Source organism: Camelina sativa, chromosome 1, assembly GCF_030686135.1.
Source record: "Camelina sativa cultivar CO46 ecotype springtype chromosome 1, ASM3068613v1".
NCBI lineage: Eukaryota > Viridiplantae > Streptophyta > Magnoliopsida > Brassicales > Brassicaceae > Camelina > Camelina sativa.
The window spans coordinates 23820095-23833623 of record NC_141880.1 but is presented as its reverse complement, the minus strand read 5'-3'; the positions used below and the strand labels follow the sequence as shown (position 1 = coordinate 23833623).

General features: G+C 42.9%; 1 pseudogene; it reads left to right on the top strand.

Annotated features, from left to right (window-relative positions):
• The first annotated feature begins 1100 nt into the window (after positions 1-1100).
• LOC147950259 (uncharacterized) lies at positions 1101-8848 on the top strand (annotated as a pseudogene).
• Positions 8849-13529: the final 4681 nt, after the last annotated feature.

The following is a 13529-nucleotide window of genomic DNA, read 5'->3' as shown; positions in this document are numbered from 1 at the left end:
CTGCGGGCTTTGTTGATCCCGATAAACCGGATCATGTGTGTCACCTACATAAGTCGTTGTATGGCTTGAAACAGTCTCCAAGAGCCTGGTTCGACAAATTTAGCACCTTTCTCCTTGAGTTTGGTTTCACCTGCAGCAAGCTTGATCCTTCGCTTTTTGTTTACGATCATGGAGGTAACAGCATCCTGCTTCTTCTATATGTGGACGACATGGTTCTTACTGGCAACAACTCAAAGACACTCACTTACCTACTGGACGAACTTAACAAGCAGTTTCGCATGAAGGATCTGGGTCAGGCTCATTATTTCCTTGGTATTCAGATTCAAACTCTTCCTACCGGTCTGTTTATGTCACAACAGAAATATGCTGAAGACCTTCTTGTCACTGCTGCTATGGAACACTGTTCTCCAATGCCAACTCCTCTTCCGTTAGAATTGGACAGAGTCCAAAATCAACAACAAGAATGCTCTGATACCATGAAAGCAGAATGAGATAACTTGAGAAATGTGGAACTTTGTATTATTGAGCTCAAGGTTTTACAATGCCATTGGCAGCTTATTTATACACTTATCATAAACCCTAGTGTATCCTAACAGATGTCAGAATCCGATTGCACATTATGAATCTAAGGCTGCAAATTGATTAGATAGCTGCATCGTCGGTTTGCAACTTGCCTGCTTTAAGGTTGCTTTAGTCGTACTGTCGGAACACGCGGCTATAGCCTTGCCTTTGGCTTTGTCCCGATATGATGCAGACACAGCGTCCTCCTCTGTTCCAACGGGTTTGTCTTGAAGTGGAGCTGGTATTTTTTCCTGGTGTGACACAGATTGCTTTATGCTTGTTGTAGGTGATGACGTTGCCGTTGCAGTCGACCGTTGGATCTCAGTGGGCTTCTTCTCTTCTTTCTGCACTCGGCCCAATTGATGATTTTGCAAAACTGCACTGTTTTGTGTTGTTGCATACGAGGAACCAAGCAAATACTCTGCTTCTTGTAGTGGCTTTAATCTTGTGTTGCTATCAGCCCCCCTCAAACTTGGTGTGGGAGGAAGTCCTATGGCAAATCGGTCTGAGCCTAGTCAGAGCCAAGTCGGTCTGAGCCTATGGCAAATCATCAGGTTGGAACCTACACGGTCCCTACTCTGAACATCTCCAATTGTGTTATTGTCACTCTCACCGGTCAAAACTACGTTCTATGGAAGAATCAGTTTGAGACTTTCCTAGCCGGTCAAGGTCTGCTTGGGTTCGTCAATGGATCCATCTCTGTTCCTCAAGCTACTGTTACTGTCACTGGAACCAACGGCACTTCATCAGTAAGGCCAAATCCGGAATACAAGAGCGAGTATCAGAACTGGAGCCGAACTGATTCCATTGTCAAGTCTTGGCTGCTAGGCTCTTTTGCTGAAGATATACTCAGCATTGTTCTCAGCTGTACGACTTCCTATGAGGTATGGCATACTCTTGCAAATCACTTTAATAGAGTATCCTCCTCTAGGTTGTTTGAGCTTCAATGAAAGTTGCAGACTATAGAGAAGAAAGATAGGACTATGGCAGTGTATCTTAGAGAACTTAAGAGTATCTGTGATCAACTAGCTTCAGTTGGTAGCCCTGTTACTGAGAAGATGAAGATATTCGCTGCACTAAACGAGTTAGGACGTGAGTATGAACCAATCAAAACCACTATAGAGAATGCTGTCGACTCTGTTCCTGGTCCTACTCTCGAAGATGTGGTTCCAAAGCTTACAGGCTATGATGATAGACTTCAGGCCTATCTGGTTGAAAACTCAATGACTCCACACCTCGCCTTTACCGTGTCCCAACAGAGTTCTCCAGGGTACTATCAGCCTAACAACAACAACAGAGGCAGAGGAAATGGCAGGTTTGGTCGTGGTGGAAGAAACTCCTTCTCAACAAGAGGAAGAGGGTTTCACCAACAACTCACCAACACACCCAACTCACAGAGTATCACATGCCAGATCTGTGGAAAGAATGGACATCCAGCCTTACGCTGCTGGCACAGATTCAACAACAGCTATCAAGCCGAAGATATCCCAACAGCACTAACTGCAATGCGCATCACAGATGTCACTGATCAACACGGTCATGAGTGGTTACCAGACTCAGGATCTTCAGTACATGTCACACACTCTACTCAAGGTCTGCAGCAATCACAGCCGTATATCGGGTCAGACTCGGTTATGGTAGGTGACGGTACCTTTCTTCCCATCACTCACACAGGCTCCACTACTTTAGCTTCGACATCAGGTAACTTCCCGTTGAAGGATGTACTTGTATGTCCTAATATTGCTAGATCACTGATGTCTGTTTCAAAATTAATACATGACTATCTGTGTGCCTTTGAATTTGATGATGATGGTGTTCGTATCAATGCAAAGGCAACAAAGAAGCTACTAGTAGCGGGAACAACGCATACGGGTCTGTACTTGCTGGGGGAATCAAAGCCACAAGTTTTCTACTCTGCAACTCAGCATCTTGCTAGTGATGAAGTGTGGCATAGAAGACTTGGACATCCCCATATGCAATTTCTCCAGCAGTTAGCCAAAAACAAGTCCATCTCTTTCAATAAGGTCACCAAGTCAGTGTGTGAAGCGTGTCAGCTAGGGAAAAGCTCACGACTTCCTTTTTCTTCTTCTAGTTTTGTTGCATCTAGACTCCTTGAGAGGGTTCACTGTGACTTATGGGGTCCCTCTCCAATAAACTCTGTTCAAGGGTTCAGATTCTATGTAGTTTTTGTAGACAACTACTCAAGATACAGTTGGCTCTATCCACTTAGAATAAAATCAGATTTCTTTTCAATCTTCACAATGTTTCAGAAAATGGTTGAAAATCAGTTTGATTGTAAAATCAAGTCTTTCCAGTGTGATGGGGGTGGAGAGTTTATAAGCACTCAATTTCTGCAACACTTACAAAGTTGTGGTATCCAACAGTATCTTTCATGTCCTCACACACCTCAACAGAATGGCTTAGCTGAAAGAAATCATAGACACATCACAGAACTAGGCTTATCTATGTTGTTTCAAAGTAAGGTTCCCTCCAAATACTGGGTTGAAGTGTTCTTCACTGCTAATTTTTTGATTAATCTCCTTCCTGCTACACACCTCGAAGATGCTATGTCGCCATTTCAGAAAATGCATGGATATGCTCCCACCTATGCTTCTCTAAGGGTTTTTGGCTGTGCCTGTTTTCCCACATTGCGAGACTATGCTTCTAACAAACTTGATCCAAAGTCTCTGCAGTGTGTTTTTCTTGGCTACAATGACAAATACAAAGGCTATTGGTGCTTATATCCACCGACAGGAAGAGTTTACATCAGTAGACATGTGGTGTTCGATGAGGCAGTGTTCCCATTTACAACAATCTATAGTCATCTGCTTCCGCAATCCGATACTACTCTAACCTCAGCCTGGTATAAAGGTCTCAGTGTGTCACCAGAATTGCCTGCAAAAGAAGCTCCCTCAGCCGAAGTCTCTGAGTTGGTACCTCCTGTCCAACCTCCAGCTTCTCCATTGACTGATCACCATAGTACTTCATCGCCTATTTTTGAGATTGGTGAGTGTTCTGAGCGTACGACGGGCTCCGATCCTGCTTCTATTGGCGATAACACTTACCAACCTCAAGACAGTCCGTTGACATTACAAGATCAGTCTGATGATGATGACCCTGCCACTACTATTACAGACATACAAAATGACCATCACATGATCACAAGGGGGAAAGACGGGATCCGAAAACCAAACCCCAAGTATGCTTTACTCACTCACAAAGACTCGTATCCTGAACCCAAGACTGTTACTGCTGCTCTCAAGGATCCAGGGTGGAATGGTGCAATGTCTGAAGAAATGAGCAATTGCAAGGAAGCCAACACTTGGTCCTTGACAGAGCCTACACCAGATATGCACATTCTAGGAAGTAAGTGGGTTTTCAGGACAAAGTTGAATGCGGATGGCTCCTTGGACAAGCTTAAAGCTCGCCTTGTAGCTAAGGGATTCGATCAAGAAGAAGGAATCGATTATTTGGAGACTTACAGCCCTGTTGTCCGAACTCCAACCGTGCGTCTTGTACTTCATACGACCACAATAAACAATTGGGAACTGAAGCAAATGGATGTCAAGAACGCATTTTTGCATGGTGATCTGCAAGAAACCGTTTACATGCGTCAACCTGCGGGCTTTGTTGATCCCGATAAACCGGATCATGTGTGTCACCTACATAAGTCGTTGTATGGCTTGAAACAGTCTCCAAGAGCCTGGTTCGACAAATTTAGTACCTTTCTCCTTGAGTTTGGTTTCACCTGCAGCAAGCTTGATCCTTCGCTTTTTGTTTACGATCATGGAGGTAACAGCATCCTGCTTCTTCTATATGTGGACGACATGGTTCTTACTGGCAACAACTCAAAGACACTCACTTACCTACTGGACGAACTTAACAAGCAGTTTCGCATGAAGGATCTGGGTCAGGCTCATTATTTCCTTGGTATTCAGATTCAAACTCTTCCTACCGGTCTGTTTATGTCACAACAGAAATATGCTGAAGACCTTCTTGTCACTGCTGCTATGGAACACTGTTCTCCAATGCCAACTCCTCTTCCGTTAGAATTGGACAGAGTCCAAAATCAACAACAAGAATGCTCTGATACCATGAAAGCAGAATGAGATAACTTGAGAAATGTGGAACTTTGTATTATTGAGCTCAAGGTTTTACAATGCCATTGGCAGCTTATTTATACACTTATCATAAACCCTAGTGTATCCTAACAGATGTCAGAATCCGATTGCACATTGTGAATCTAAGGCTGCAAATTGATTAGACAGCTGCATCGTCGGTTTGCAACTTGCCTGCTTTAAGGTTGCTTTAGTCGTACTGTCGGAACACGCGGCTATAGCCTTGCCTTTGGCTTTGTCCCGATATGATGCAGACACAGCGTCCTCCTCTGTTCCAACGGGTTTGTCTTGAAGTGGAGCTGGTATTTTGTCCTGGTGTGACACAGACTGCTTTATGCTTGTTTTAGGTGATGACGTTGCCGTTGCAGTCGACCGTTGGATCTCAGTGGGCTTCTTCTCTTCTTTCTGCACTTGGCCCAATTGATGATTTTGCAAAACTGCACCGTTTCGTGTTGTTGCATACGAGGAACCAAGCAAATACTCTGCTTCTTGTAGTGGCTTTAATCTTGTGTTGCTATCAGCCCCCCTCAAACTTGGTGTGGGAGGAAGTCCTATGGCAAATCGGTCTGAGCCTAGTCAGAGCCAAGTCGGTCTGAGCCTATGGTAAATCGTCAGGTTGGAACCTACACGGTCCCTACTCTGAACATCTCCAATTGTGTTATTGTCACTCTCACCGATCAAAACTACGTTCTATGGAAGAATCAGTTTGAGACTTTCCTAGCCGGTCAAGGTCTGCTTGGGTTCGTCAATGGATCCATCTCTGTTCCTCAAGCTACTGTTACTGTCACTGGAACCAACGGTACTTCATCAGTAAGGCCAAATCCGGAATACCAGAGCGAGTATCAGAACTGGAGCCGAACTGATTCCGTTGTCAAGTCTTGGCTGCTAGGCTCTTTTGCTGAAGATATACTCAGCATTGTTCTCAGCTGTACGACGTCCTATGAGGTATGGCATACTCTTGCAAATCACTTTAATAGAGTCTCCTCCTCTAGGTTGTTTGAGCTTCAACGAAAGTTGCAGACTATAGAGAAGAAAGATAGGACTATGGCAGTGTATCTTAGAGAACTTAAGAGTATCTGTGATCAACTAGCTTCAGTTGGTAGCCCTGTAACTGAGAAGATGAAGATATTCGCTGCACTAAACGGGTTAGGACGTGAGTATGAACCAATCAAAACCACTATAGAGAATGCTGTCGACTCTGTTCCTGGTCCTACTCTCGAAGATGTGGTTCCAAAGCTTACAGGCTATGATGATAGACTTCAGGCCTATCTGGTTGAAAACTCAGTGACTCCACACCTCGCCTTTACCGTGTCCCAACAAAGTTCTCCAGGGTACTATCAGCCTAACAACAACAACAAAGGCAGAGGAAATGGCAGGTTTGGTCGTGGTGGAAGAAACTCCTTCTCAACAAGAGGAAGAGGGTTTCACCAACAACTCACCAACACACCCAACTCACAGAGTATCACATGCCAGATCTGTGGAAAGAATGGACATCCAGCCTTACGCTGCTGGCACAGATTCAACAACAGCTATCAAGCCGAAGATATCCCAACAGCACTAACTGCAATGCGCATCACAGATGTCACTGATCAACACGGTCATGAGTGGTTACCAGACTCAGGATCTTCAGTACATGTCACACACTCTACTCAAGGTCTGCAGCAATCACAGCCGTATATCGGGTCAGACTCGGTTATGGTAGGTGACGGTACCTTTCTTCCCATCACTCACACAGGCTCCACTACTTTAGCTTCGACATCAGGTAACTTCCCGTTGAAGGATGTACTTGTATGTCCTAATATTGCTAGATCACTGATGTCTGTTTCAAAATTAATACATGACTATCCGTGTGCCTTTGAATTTGATGATGATGGTGTTCGTATCAATGCAAAGGCAACAAAGAAGCTACTAGTAGCGGGAACAACGCATACGGGTCTGTACTTGCTGGGGGAATCAAAGCCACAAGTTTTCTACTCTGCAACTCAGCATCTTGCTAGTGATGAAGTGTGGCATAGAAGACTTGGACATCCCCATATGCAATTTCTCCAGCAGTTAGCCAAAAACAAGTCCATCTCTTTCAATAAGGTCACCAAGTCAGTGTGTGAAGCGTGTCAGCTAGGGAAAAGCTCACGAATTCCTTTTTCTTCTTCTAGTTTTGTTGCATCTAGACTCCTTGAGAGGGTTCACTGTGACTTATGGGGTCCCTCTCCAATAAACTCTGTTCAAGGGTTCAGATTCTATGTAGTTTTTGTAGACAACTACTCAAGATACAGTTGGCTCTATCCACTGAGAATAAAATCAGATTTCTTTTCAATCTTCACAATGTTTCAGAAAATGGTTGAAAATCAGTTTGATTGTAAAATCAAGTCTTTCCAGTGTGATGGGGGTGGAGAGTTTATAAGCACTCAATTTCTGCAACACTTACAAAGTTGTGGTATCCAACAGTATCTTTCATGTCCTCACACTCCTCAACAGAATGGCTTAGCTGAAAGAAAACATAGACACATCACAGAACTAGGCTTATCTATGTTGTTTCAAAGTAAGGTTCCCTCCAAATACTGGGTTGAAGTGTTCTTCACTGCTAATTTTTTGATTAATCTCCTTCCTGCTACACACCTCGAAGATGCTATGTCGCCATTTCAGAAAATGCATGGATATGCTCCCACCTATGCTTCTCTAAGGGTTTTTGGCTGTGTCTGTTTTCCCACATTGCGAGACTATGCTTCTAACAAACTTGATCCAAAGTCTCTGCAGTGTGTTTTTCTTGGCTACAATGACAAATACAAAGGCTATTGGTGCTTATATCCACCGACAGGAAGAGTTTACATCAGTAGACATGTGGTGTTCGATGAGGCAGTGTTCCCATTTACAACAATCTATAGTCATTTGCTTCCGCAATCCGATACTACTCTAACCTCAGCCTGGTATAAAGGTCTCAGTGTGTCACCAGAATTGCCTGCAAAAGAAGCTCCCTCAGCCGAAGTCTCTGAGTTGGTACCTCCTGTCCAACCTCCATCTTCTCCATTGACTGATCACCATAGTACTTCATCGCCTATTTTTGAGATTGGTGAGTGTTCTGAGCGTACGACGGGCTCCGATCCTGCTTCTATTGGCGACAACACTTACCAACCTCAAGACAGTCCGTTGACATTACAAGATCAGTCTGATGATGATGACCCTGCCACTACTATTACAGACATACAAAATGACCATCACATGATCACAAGGGGGAAAGACGGGATCCAAAAACCAAACCCCAAGTATGCTTTACTCACTCACAAAGACTCGTATCCTGAACCCAAGACTGTTACTGCTGCTCTCAAGGATCCAGGGTGGAATGGTGCAATGTCTGAAGAAATGAGCAATTGCAAGGAAGCCAACACTTGGTCCTTGACAGAGCCTACACCAGATATGCACATTCTAGGAAGTAAGTGGGTTTTCAGGACAAAGTTGAATGTGGATGGCTCCTTGGACAAGCTTAAAGCTCGTCTTGTAGCTAAGGGATTCGATCAAGAAGAAGGAATCGATTATTTGGAGACTTACAGCCCTGTTGTCCGAACTCCAACCGTGCGTCTTGTACTTCATACGGCCACAATAAACAATTGGAACTGAAGCAAATGGATGTCAAGAACGCATTTTTGCATGGTGATCTGCAAGAAACCGTTTACATGCGTCAACCTGCGGGCTTTGTTGATCCTGATAAACCGGATCATGTGTGTCACCTACATAAGTCGTTGTATGGCTTGAAACAGTCTCCACGAGCCTGGTTCGACAAATTTAGCACCTTTCTCCTTGAGTTTGGTTTCACCTGCAGCAAGCTTGATCCTTCGCTTTTTGTTTATGATCATGGAGGTAACAACATCCTGCTTCTTCTATATGTGGACGACATGGTTCTTACTGGCAACAACTCAAAGACACTCACTTACCTACTGGACGAACTTAACAAGCAGTTTCGCATGAAGGATCTGGGTCAGGCTCATTATTTCCTTGGTATTCAGATTCAAACTCTTCCTACCGGTCTGTTTATGTCACAACAGAAATATGCTGAAGACCTTCTTGTCACTGCTGCTATGGAACACTGTTCTCCAATGCCAACTCCTCTTCCGTTAGAATTGGACAGAGTCCAAAATCAACAACAAGAATGCTCTGATACCATGAAAGCAGAATGAGATAACTTGAGAAATGTGGAACTTTGTATTATTGAGCTCAAGGTTTTACAATGCCATTGGCAGCTTATTTATACACTTATCATAAACCCTAGTGTATCCTAACAGATGTCAGAATCCGATTGCACATTGTGAATCTAAGGCTGCAAATTGATTAGACAGCTGCATCGTCGGTTTGCAACTTGCCTGCTTTAAGGTTGCTTTAGTCGTACTGTCGGAACACGCGGCTATAGCCTTGCCTTTGGCTTTGTCCCGATATGATGCAGACACAGCGTCCTCCTCTGTTCCAACGGGTTTGTCTTGAAGTGGAGCTGGTATTTTGTCCTGGTGTGACACAGACTGCTTTATGCTTGTTGTAGGTGATGACGTTGCCGTTGCAGTCGACCGTTGGATCTCAGTGGGCTTCTTCTCTTCTTTCTGCACTCGGCCCAATTGATGATTTTGCAAAACTGCACTGTTTTGTGTTGTTGCATACGAGGAACCAAGCAAATACTCTGCTTCTTGTAGTGGCTTTAATCTTGTGTTGCTATCATTCTTCACTATTTCCGAGCTGCTGTTATTGTCTTTGTGTTTGCTGTTTAGAGTTCTTTATTTGAACTGATTCTGTCTGAAACATCAATACATTGACTGGTTTAGGCACGACCCTGTCATTTTGTGTATGTGTTTTTTCAATTCTTTGTTAGATATTGCTCCGTTTCCTTTCTTTGCTGGATTCCTGTTACCACTTGGAGCTAGAAGCCTGACCACAAGCTTCTTTCTCGATTCCTGTTACCATTTTGTGTTTGTTGGTTAGAGTCTCTGGTACTTACTTTTCTTGATGTCTTGTTCATACAATTTATTGCTCATAACCAGTGGATAACTTTTATAACTGCTCTGATCATTGTTGTTGGTACTAACTATAACATGATCGAGCGATTGGTTATGTGTCTAATTAATGGTGGTATAACATAATTGAGTTGATTTCAACAACCAGTTATATTCTTATTTCATCGCTTTTATGCAGGTTTTACAAAGTAACCCATGTGTTCTGCTTCTCAAGTGTTGCATGGATGAGCTCCTGATGTTAGACAAAGTGCTTTTGCCCTAATGGGTGATCTCGCAAGAGTAAGCTGCATATTCTTGTATACTTAAAAAAGTTTTTCCTTTGACTATAAAGAACAACAAGAGAAGAGACAACTTGTAGTTATGTGAGATTATAGGTTATGTTTCAACTCCCTTTTTTTTTTTTTTTGGCTAGATATATTAGTGAAATGCTTTTCGGCTACTGCCGACAGGCATTCCCGGTCTATCTTCAGTCCCGCCTGCTTGAGTTCTTCGAAATTGCAGACCAGCAACTGGTTGGTATCAAGTTTTATTGTTACTACACCTATTCGCTTCTTCTGTGGCAATGATCATATCTATGCATTATACAGAGTGCAAACCTCATTAGAAAAAGAAAAAAAAACACATTTTATGTCGCAAATAATGCTTGGTTGGCAGCCGGTCATGGTTATACCAAATACTATTTCTTCTATTGAGGCTTGAATTTTCGATAGGAACTCAGTGTTTCAGGTTCGTCAGGAAGTCTCACCAATTGTGGCCAACGTTCTCTCTTCCTTAGGCCTGATTCTTCAACATGGAGAGGTGACTCTGGCAGCCTATAAATTGTTCTCTTGGCCACATATACGTCTGTCAACTGCGGTATTTGATGAGTATGCCAAAAATAATTATTTTCTTAATAAGCAGGGTGTCATCAATAAGGCACTAGTTGAGAACAGTGCAATTACCGTTGGGAAACATTCGTCCAGACCTCACCGCACCTCACATGGAGCACGTTGAAGCCATGTGGTGCGTGGCATTGTCAATGTCAGTGAACCTTTGTGTTAAATTTGGAGTCTTTACACTGCCAACCTCTGCTCCATAAGAAAAATTGCTTATCATACTTTCTTTCTTTTCAGGGTGCGTGATGACATTGAGAAAGAAGATGCATTTAGAGGATGATTAGAGGCAGTGGTATTCCTATCTACTCTTTGGTCTCTGCTTGGAACATTGAAATCAAGTTAGTTATTTTCTTTTAAGGATCCATTAGAGATGATCTGTTTTTTGCTACTTCAGGTCCCAGCAAAGGTCGCTCAAGGTCTTCTATTTGTGTGTGTGGCCTGTGTGGGACAGAGCCAACTCAACTCAACTCAAGTGGAAACACATAAATCCTTGAAATGAATCAAAGCTCAAAGCTCGGTGTTTTCATCCAAATTCGATCAAGAACCGTAATAAGAAGAAGAAGAAGCAGGTCAACGCTGAAGATGATAAGTCAAACGAAAGACTCGGCTCCATTCGGAGGGTTCGAAAGCTCACACAGGTTTTACCAATAGTTTTTTCTAATGATTTCTAATTTTGTTTGGTGGTTTCGTGTTCGTTGCGGATATCTCAAACCTTAACAATGGTGCGTCGTGAGCTCGGTTCGATGTACGTGACGATGAGTTCTGTTGAGGTTCCAGTATTCACTGGGGCTATGGACGGAGATGAAATATCTTCAAGATAATTTCTTGGAACTTCAGAAATTTTGGCTTTTGCACAGAGTTTTACTGAAGGAGAAGCTGAATCGTTTTTTCCATTGGAGACAATCGACGTTGCCCCTTGCAAGCTGGGATGGGCTTAAGAGGAATCTGTTGTTGAAGTTTGCACGCATTGACGATCCGGAGAGGATCAAAGTGAGCGTAAAGAATGACATGGATTTGCAGAACTTCTTAGAGGACCGTACAAAAAAAAAAAAAAAAAAAAAAATCTCCAGAGATTGATAGAATCAAAACCGCAGGAAACGATTCCAGAAGAAGATCCGAAAAGGAAGGAGGAAGACATTGTCCAACAAGAATTGATCGGATTACAAGAAGCGTTTCAAAACCAGGTATCACTCTTGGCCATGGAACCTAGCCTTCGCTTCAGTAAGGAGTCATTGGTTGTGTTGTTTCTGAGGACTGGCCGTGTGAAATTGTAAAGAACAATCAGGTGTTTTCACTATCTGATCATTAAAATCTCACTAAGCAGCAAGAGGCACACCAGGTGTTCGATAAAATGTCAGTCAACATTAAAAAAAAATCAAAGGCTCCTAAGGTCTGGCTGTTTAAGTACAAAAGGAAACGTCGAGTGATTGTTAGACTCTACTGCAGACAAGCTTGCAAATTTTGAGCTTTTGGGGCAGCAATCACCCATTATGACTAGAAAAGGTGTTGCTCAAATCTGTAGAGCCAGATTTAGAAAAATACATGTGTCTTCTTGAGAGCAAGTGAATGTCAGGAGCTCGTTGCCAAGCATCTGAAAGATAATACAGTGGCTGGAAAACATAAAGCCGACAGTTCCCAAAAAATTGGTGGTTTAAATTCAAAGCTGTTTCAAGCTGGAATTGACGAGGATGTCAACAACTCTCAACATATTAGTGGAGCAGTTTGGCTGGCGACATGTGGGAGCTTGTTGTTTTCTGCAATGCTGAGTAGGATAACTGGGTTTCGGATATATGAAGCATCATTTGGGTGTGTGCATTATGCAGGCCACCACTAGTCACAATCATTACTTTGCTGTGCTCTGAACAGAGATGTTTTATTACCTATCCCATCAAGAAGCATCTGACTGTGCTTTTGATGGCCACTCTGATCAAAAATACATGATTTTTCCTCATCACATTTGTGTAAGACACAATTATTTTTCTTTCCTTGGGCCACCGTTTGAGTTTCTGGGTGTTGCTATCAGAAACAAACTCTGTCTTTGACCGACAATCATTTTGGCAAACTAATCACATGTTGCCAGGGAAGCTACTATCTTAACAGAAATTCTTGTGTCAAGTGGAATCAAGGGAAGAGACTGGTCTTGCACAAGACGCAACAAAACTGGGTAGACGTCTCTTTACCTATGTCTGATGCAAACTTCACGCTTGTGCTACTGATGTTCCAAGAAATTGTTACACCGCAGCCAACATATCGTTTCAGTTGGAGGGGTGTCTTCATACGTGAGGAGACACCAAAGGACATAATAAGTACAACAACGAAGCTAAAGCTTTGCAACTCTTGGCACTTCATATATAAAGACGAGGACATGATAATGCAGGGACGACACAAGCAGGTTTTGTACCTTGCATCTTTAAATGAACATAATGGTGCTTGGCTGCGACAGGAAAAGACAGAGAAAGTTGTTGACGTTTTGGCCATCTCAGTACAAATATGTTTCTGTCTTTGTGGCTGGCTGCTGGTTTGAGAATATGACAGCAAAGCTGTTGACAGATTGCATAAGCTTCTGCCTCTACATGAAGCTGATAGGATACTTGGAGCAAAACTTGCACATGGAATGTTGCTTCCAATGCAGCATGTCCATCAAAAACACAAGCTGCTGAAGTGTTTTACAACATGGATGCTTAAATACAAATGTATTTATCTTGCAGTAGCAGCGGTTATTCAGAGAATACACGGCATGGACATATACTAGAGAAAGCAAGCTCTATGCTTATTGTCGCAGCTTAATTTGCCTGGACGTGTCACTGATGTGGGTCAAAAGCCTCCTTGGAGATGATGACTCTATACAAAGGATGCGGAATCTTATTAAAACGTTTGGCTTCCATTGATCCAGCATCATCATCTCCATCGGAAAACAGAAGCTCCAGCACTTCGTGAAGCGGTCATACATATTAAGGAGACTAGGATACTCTGATTTTTTTTTT